Source organism: Microtus oregoni, unplaced genomic scaffold, assembly GCF_018167655.1.
Source record: "Microtus oregoni isolate MIOR12 unplaced genomic scaffold, Mior012 000024F_ref0000369, whole genome shotgun sequence".
NCBI lineage: Eukaryota > Metazoa > Chordata > Mammalia > Rodentia > Cricetidae > Microtus > Microtus oregoni.
This window is the reverse complement of record NW_024543083.1, coordinates 28,588,794-28,597,043: the sequence shown is the minus strand read 5'-3', so window position 1 is coordinate 28,597,043 and position 8,250 is coordinate 28,588,794.

Genomic DNA, 8,250 nt, shown 5'->3' with positions numbered 1-8,250 from the left:
GAAATTGATAAAGTGTTAGTCAATAGAGAATCCAAAATAATTTAGGAATATTCTAATCTACAGCATTTTGAGGTTTTAGTATTTAACTATTCATTCAAAGAACCAAAGAATAACTAAACATAAATATCTCTATGATTTTTGTATACTACAAATATAATGATTATAAGACATGGTATATAACTTCAAAAACCTATAAACACCTGAATTTTTACTAGAAGTTAAATTTATAAAATGGAAAATAGAAAGCATCTTCAAAAAATTATGCTGACATAACTGAATGTTGACATGTAGAAAAATGCAAATAGATCCATATCTATCACCACGCACAAATTCAAAGTCCAAATTGATCAAAGACCTCAACATAAAGCCAGCCACACCGATGCTCATTGAAGAGAAAGTGGGAGGTAACAATGAACACATGGACACATAAGACCGCTTCCTAAATATAATACCAGTAGCACAAACACTGAGAGCAACGATTAATAAATGAGACCTCCTGAAAGTAAGAAGCTTCCGTAAGGCAAAGACACAGTTTATAAGACAAAACAGAATCCAACAGAATTGGAAAAGATCTTCATTAACCCCACAACAGAGAAAGAACTCATCTTCAAAGTACATAAAGAACTCAAGAAATTAGACATCAAAATACCAATAATCCAGTTTAAAAATTGGTTACAGAGTTAAACAGAAAATTCTCAACAGAAGAATCTCAAATGCTCCTCAACTGAAGAATGGATAAGGAAAATGTGGTACAACTTTGTGATATTACATCTTGAAATTTATATTCAAATGGATGGAACTAGATAAAACCATCCTAAGGTAACCCAGTCCCAGAAAGACAAACATAGTATGTACTTACTCAAAAGTTGATATTAGATGTAAAACAAATGATACCAAGAGAGGTTAGTTAACAGGGAGAACATTTAGAGAGACACATTTAATTCCCCCTGGGAAGTGGAAGTAGACAAGATGTTCCTGAGGAAAATGGAAGTGTGTGGGGAGGAGGGCAGAAGAAAGGGAGGGTTGGGGAGAAGGGAGGAATGAGGAAACCATGAGGGAACTTTTGGTTGAGAAGAGGGAAGGTCAGAGAGGAAAAGCAGGAAAAAAGATACTCTGATCGAGGGAGAGATTTTGGGGCTAGCAAGAAGCATGGTAGTAGGGAAAATATCAAGAATCCACGAGAGTAATCCTAGCTAACACCTTAAGCAATAGTTGAGAGGGTGCCTGAACTGGCCTTCCTCTGTAATAAGATTGATGACTAACTTAATTGCATCATAGAACCTTCATGCAGGCTCTGATGGAAACAGATGCAGAGATCCACAATAAAGCACTAAGCCAAGCTCCTAGAAACCATTACAAGAGAGGGAGGAGTGATGATATGAGCAAAGGAGTCATGGCCATAATGAGAATACCCAGGTCAGAAACAGCTGAACTTACCTAGTGAGATCTCACTGACTCGGAACTGATAGCAGGGGAACCTGCATAGGACCAAACTAGGCCCACTCAGTGTGGGTGATAGTTGTGTGGCTTTGGCAGTCTGTGGCGCCACTGGAAGTGGGACCAGGATTTGTCCCTAGTGCTTGAACTGATATTTTGGACTCCATTATTTTTGGAGGGATACCTTGCTCAGCCTAGATATAGCAGGGAGGGCCCTGGTTCTGCCTCAAAGTGATGATTCAGACTTAGTTTACTTCTCTTGGGAAGGCTTACCCTTTCTGAGAAGTAGGAAGGAGGGATGGGGTGTGGGGTGGGTGGGGAAGCAGGAAAAGGGCGTAAGTGGTAACAAGGATAGTTATGTAAAATGTGAAAATATTGTTTTATATAAATTTAGTAATAAAAAGAAATGACTTAAAGGAGCCAAGGAGCACAGAAAGAATGCAAAATATTATATATGTGTACTATATTTTGGGTAAGTATGATTGAAGGTAAAAGGAAATGGTTTTGGTTTAGAAATGATTCTAGAATGTGAATTAGTTTTGCCCTAAAGAAAATAAATGTGATTGGCAGGATGCCATTTGTACGTTAGCATTAACCAAAAAAGAAAAAGAAAAAAAAAGAAGAAAAGAAATGTACCAAAGTAAAAATAGATGCATAATGACAAATTTGGAAAGCTAAAATATATCATGAAAATGTCTGTAAATTTAAATATTATTTGGATATGATGAGGTTTCCGTTAATATAACTAAAGATTCCTTAGTGAAAAGTAAATGTAACATCATAAAACTTAAAACTAAACTCTAACAGTAATAAAGTTTTACATTCAAAGAATGACATGGGTAACAGGAATATTATATTTTATATCTTTACCAAAAGTTCTATTCAAAATAGTTCAATTGGATTTAAGTCAAGTGCCTCTTATATGAGAAGAAAAATATGCCTTGAAGTTGTTTATATGTTTTCTCATCTACTTGATATCTTCCCTGGCTACAAATTGGTCAGTAAGAAACCCTATTAGAAAGATATAGCCACTCTTAGGCTACTTAATTTAAGCAGTACATAACAATGCAATTCATTTAATGTTCAAATACCTAAATTTGTAAATTGATCTATTCTGTGGAAATTTCATTGTACTTATGATCCACAATTCTCTGAATTGGAAATGAACTGAAAAAATGACACAAAAAACAATTTTCAAATTATTATAGTTTTTTGCTTTCTTTGACAAAAATACCACATTTGTTCCCTCATGTCTAATATCTACTCCTTTTGGAAAACATGAATGAGCACATATAAAATAATTACTATCAATCCCACAAAAATAGATAAATGCTAATTACTATCAATCCCACAAAAATAGATAAACGCAGGTATGAGACATCTCTGATGAAGAAAGATATCATACACTGCTATAAAGAACACATTATGTGAGATTTAAAATTCAGAATTGTTTAAAGAGTCTTCCCACAGTGAGTTCCTGAATGATGAATAACCCAAAGAATAATAACTGAAATGAAAGGACTTTATCAATAGGAGAGAGATACGGCATCAAACTATCTATTTTATCTGAGGAGGAATGAATCTATCAACTTCTACCCACTGCCTAAACTATGAGACTTCAAGAGATATATTTTTGGATTCATATTTCTCTCGTCAAAGCTTCCTCTAGTTCTTCTGTGAACAGGTCATTGTGGACTTAAGGAAAGCTTTGTGAGAGTCAACTCTAACTATATGAGCAACTGAATAATCCAGGGTTGAAGGCGTAAATCACAAACAATGCCACACCAGTTTGGAATTATGATTAATAGGGTGGTATTTATTTAAAGGGGAAAAAAACTTACAGATCAGCGTCCCAGACAACAGCCCTCTGCACAACCAGGAAGGGAGTCTAGTCCCAGCGGAGCAGGAAGTGAAGAGGGAGAGGAGAGGGAAGTGGCTGCTTTTTTAAAGGGAGAGAGACCATGCCCCAATGGGCTGGTTTCTCAGTGGATATAGGCTGGAGCAGGGTGAACTGCTTTGAGACTGAGCTCAAAACAGTTTGACAGCAGTTGAACTCTCATTCTCTTATATTTATTTTTTATTTCTTTTTTCTTTTTTAATATTATATTTTATTTTATATTTAAAAAGAGAACAAACTATCTTTTATCATTTTGCATCCCAATCCCAGTACTCACTCCCTTCTGTTTTCCCTTTCCCTCCACCACCCCCCCCACCTACAGCCCAAACTCCTCAGAGAGAGTAAGGCAGATTGCTTTGGGGAAGGTTCAAGGCCCTCCCTACTGTATCTTGCCTGAACAAGATATCCATTCAAAGAGAATGTGTTCCCAAAAAGCCAATACAAGCAGTAAGGATAAATCCTGGTCCACTTCCAGTGTCACCACAGTCTGCCCCAGCCACACAAATGTCACCCATGTTCACAGGTCTAGTTGGTCCTTTGCTGGTTCCTTCCATTATTGGCTGTAGTTGGTGAGGTCCCATTAGCTCAGGTAAACTGTTTCGGTGTGTGTCCCCATCATGGACTTGACCTCTTTGCTCACTTTTCCCACTCTTCAACTGAACTTTGGGAGCTCAGCTCAGTTCTCCACTGCAGGTCTTTGCCTCTGTTTTCTCCAGTTGCTAAATGAAGGTTTTATGGTGTCATTTAAGATATTCATTAATCTTCTGTGCCAATGCATTCAAGTGTAATTCCCACTTTCTTTATTATTATTCTATTACTTAAAAATAAAGAAATAATAAAGCATTTTTATCTACTATTACTTGGATATGATTTTAGTGAATCCAAAAGTTCATATGTTGAAAGTCTGGTCCCAGTGTGATGGTATTGAGGGAGTAGAATCTTTTTTTTTTAATTAAGATTTATTTATTTCAAGCATATGAGTACTCTATTGCATGTACACCTGCACACCAGAGGAGGGCATCCGATCTCACTACAGATAGTTGTGAGGATTGAACTCAGGACCTCTGTAAAAGCAGCCAGTGTTCTTAACTTCTGAGACATCTCTATAGCTCTTCTTTCTCTTCTATGAGGTTCAATGTGGCTGTCTTTTTGTTAAGGTCTTTAATCCATTTGGACTTGAGTTTTGTGCATGGTGATGGATAAGGATCTATCTTCATTCTTCTACATGTTGATATCCAGTTATGCCAGCACCATTTGTTAAATATGCTTTCTTTTTTCCATTTTATAATTTTTGCTTCTTTCTCAAAAATCGGGTGTTTGTAGATGTGTGGATTAATATCCAGGTCTTCAATTAGGTTCCCTAAGTCCTCCTGTCTGTTCATATGCCAATATCAGGTTGTTTTCAGTACTGTGGCTTGATGTGGGAGTCCCCTCTGTGTGCTGTGATTAACATTAATGAATAAAGAAACTGCTATGGCCTGTTGATAGGGTAGAACTTAGGTAGATGGGGAGGACTGGACTGAATGTTGGGAGAAAGAAAAGGAATCAGGGAAAAGTGATGGAGTGGCGCCCAGAGTCAGATATGCAAGAACTTTGCTGGTAGGCCATGACCTCATGGTAATACACAGATTAATGGGACTGTGTTAAATTAAGATGTAAGTGTTAGCCAATAAGAAGTTAGAACTAATGGGCCAAGCAGTGATTAAATTAATACAATTTCTATGTGGTTATTTTGGGGCTAAGGGGCCAGGAACAAAATGAGCGCCCTCCTCTTACAGTATCTCTGTAGAAGAGTTTGAAGTCAGGGATTATGATGCCTCCAGAAGTTCTTTTATTTTACAGCATTGTTTTGCTATCCTGGATTTTTTGCTTTTCAATATGAAGTTGAGTACCATTCTTTCAAGGCCAGTAAAGAATTTTGATGGAATTTTAATGGGCCTTGCATTGAATCTGTTGATTGCTTTTTGGTAAGATTGTCATTTTTACTATGTTAATTCTACCTACCTAATAGCATGGGAGATTATTCCACATTCTGGTGTCTTCTTCTATTTCTGTCTTCAACTAAATTCATAGCAGCATTGTTTGTCATAGCCAGAACCTGGAACAAAAATGCCCCTTGCCTGAAGAATGGATGGGGAAAATGTGGTACATTTACAAAACGGAGTACTACACAGTAGAAAAGAAAATGATAGGCAAATGGATGGAGCTAGATCATATTGAATGAAGTAACCCAGACCCAGAAAGACAATTATCACAAGTATTCACTCATAAGTGTTTTTAAAACATCAAGCAAAGGAAACCTGCCTACAAATCACAATCCCAGAGAACCTAGACAAAAATGAGGACCCTAAGATATATATATATGGATCTAATATACATGGGAAGTAGAAAAGGTAAGATCTCCTGAGGAAATTAGGAACATGGGGTCCATGGGAGAGGGCTGAAGGGGAGGGTAGAAGAAGGAAGGGGAGCAGAAAAAATGTATAGTTCAATAAAATCAAGAAAAAAGTATTATTTTCTTTAAAAATGATATTCATCAGTCTGACTACAGAATAAGGTCAGTTTGGGCACCCTCTCCTCTATTGCTTAGGGTCTTAGCTTAGGTTAAATTCTATATTTATTTTTTAATGTACTAAGAATATCTAAAGTTTAATAATAAACACACTATTCCCCCAAGAGAGTAAAAATCCTGCCACCATTCCATCAATCCATACAAACTTTATTTTCTGTAGTCACAGTTTTCAAAGTCAGAACTGAATAATCAAAAATGATTGTTTATCTCATGTCCACGGAAACAAGGTAAGCAACTTAGGAATTGGAATGGATATGAAAGTGATGCATTAAAATTGATATAGAATCCTTGACTCATTCCGGTGTTGTTTATTTCTTAGTTCCTTTTAATTTTTTCGGACAATTTTTTTGAAATGAGCATTCTTAGTTAAAATTATACTCTACCAGCATTCTAAATATATTGTTTCATTGTTGTACTACAGATAATTCGGTGAGAATTCCAGAAGTTTATCGTGAACATTCATTTGCATGGTGCTTACTATATTGATTTTGAAATTTTTGTAGTCCTTTCTTTGTTTTTGTCTTTTGTTCCAGTAGGAGTGAAAACTCCCCTGGCAACCTTTAAGATTCCCAGATCTTTCTGTCTTTATCTCTCCTAGGACACAGGGTGTGATCGTCAAGTATTTTATCAAATATGTTTTCTGTACCTTCTTATATTTACAACTTTCACATATACTACATATACACCATAAACACATGCTCACAAAAAACATACAATAATAACTTTTTATAAAGACATTACTTACTTCTGCTTTGCTCAATAGTATCCATCTGAAGAATACTAATTAGTAAATAGATATAACCTTATTTATGAATAAATAAGGTAAGCAGTGCCACCTTCAAAATTATAATAATACCATCGTGCATATTGGAAACCCAAAATAGTCTGATACTTCATAACACTAGACAGAATGGGCAGGAAAATTACTAAATTACATGAATCTGAATTCATTGGCAAGTTAAGGTAATGGTCAAATCCCTGATAGTATTTACATTGCTAACTTCTACATTTTTACTTGGAATAACATATTTTCTCAGAACTCCACTGCATTTTCCATCATTCTCTAATGCATTGATTTATTTTAGAAAATAATTACTCAGGGTTTAAATTTCTCTCAGTTTTTATAGCTACTGCTACTACTAGGTAGTGATATTTTGCAAAATCATTACTTGTCATAACCTTAATCTTTGCTTGTTTGTTGCTTTTCTTTTTATTCTTTCTGTTGTTGTTGTCATTTTAAGAGAATATGCAGATGAAACTTAAGTAAGCAAAGCTAGTCCCTAATTCCTCTACTCCCTGAGATTGTAAATTTAAACCACAAAACTTCATTTACTGGCTGCTGGAGACTGAATTCAAAGGTTCTCAGTCATTAGTCAGGAACTATAACAGCTAAGCTACATACCCAGCTCAGTTTCTTTGCATCTTGAGAGAAATAAAGAAGTATAAATTGGTAACTAATAGGTTCATTTACAATTTGTCAATAACAGAAAGTGTAATTTTCCCTCATACTGTGGCTTTGACTATCTAATAATTTGTATAATGTCACAAATGAAAGTTTTAACATGTGTAAAGTCAACCGTAATAAACTAATTGTTCCTTTCCTAAAAGAATGACCTATGCCCCATGTTATCTCTGTCACAGATTATGGTTTTAGGTTATGGAAAATTACCCCCCTTGTAATCCTGTTAAACACACTAGTTTTACAGTTCAATAAAGGTAAAATCTGATAGCAAATTAAATAGCACAAATGTCATTCCTGGAATATCTCTTGTTCCCTGAGAGCTGGAAGCATAGTTATAATTTATTTGCTGAAATTTTACAGACAGAAGTTAACTACTAAGCTTAAATGGTACCTTTATTCAAATCATGATTATTTAAAAGAAAAGTAAATAATATGTGATCAGGAAATAACCTATGTCAGTTAAAGGACAACATTTATCAATTGACTATTAAATGAATTTTTAGAGCATCTATTCTGTCAGAGAAGTTACAGGTATAGTTTTCATACATAACTATTCTTTATAAAAGACACATGAAAAACCATCTAGGACTTAAATTATAGATGAGAGATCTGAAGTTATTCCTTTCAGAATAATCATTAAGTAGGAAATATTGATAGGTAAAATTCCACAGCTAATTATTTATTTTGCTTCATAACAACATTTGAAGATTTTGGTTATTCACTTTCTCACATCTTCGCATTTAATGACTATATTAAATTAACCTGCAACATTCTTCCATTTATAATGATTACTTTAAGTTTCAGTTCAAATACAATAGATTTCTTAATGTAGAAACTATAATGCATTAACTTTACTTAGCATCCCATCTCTCATTCTTATAT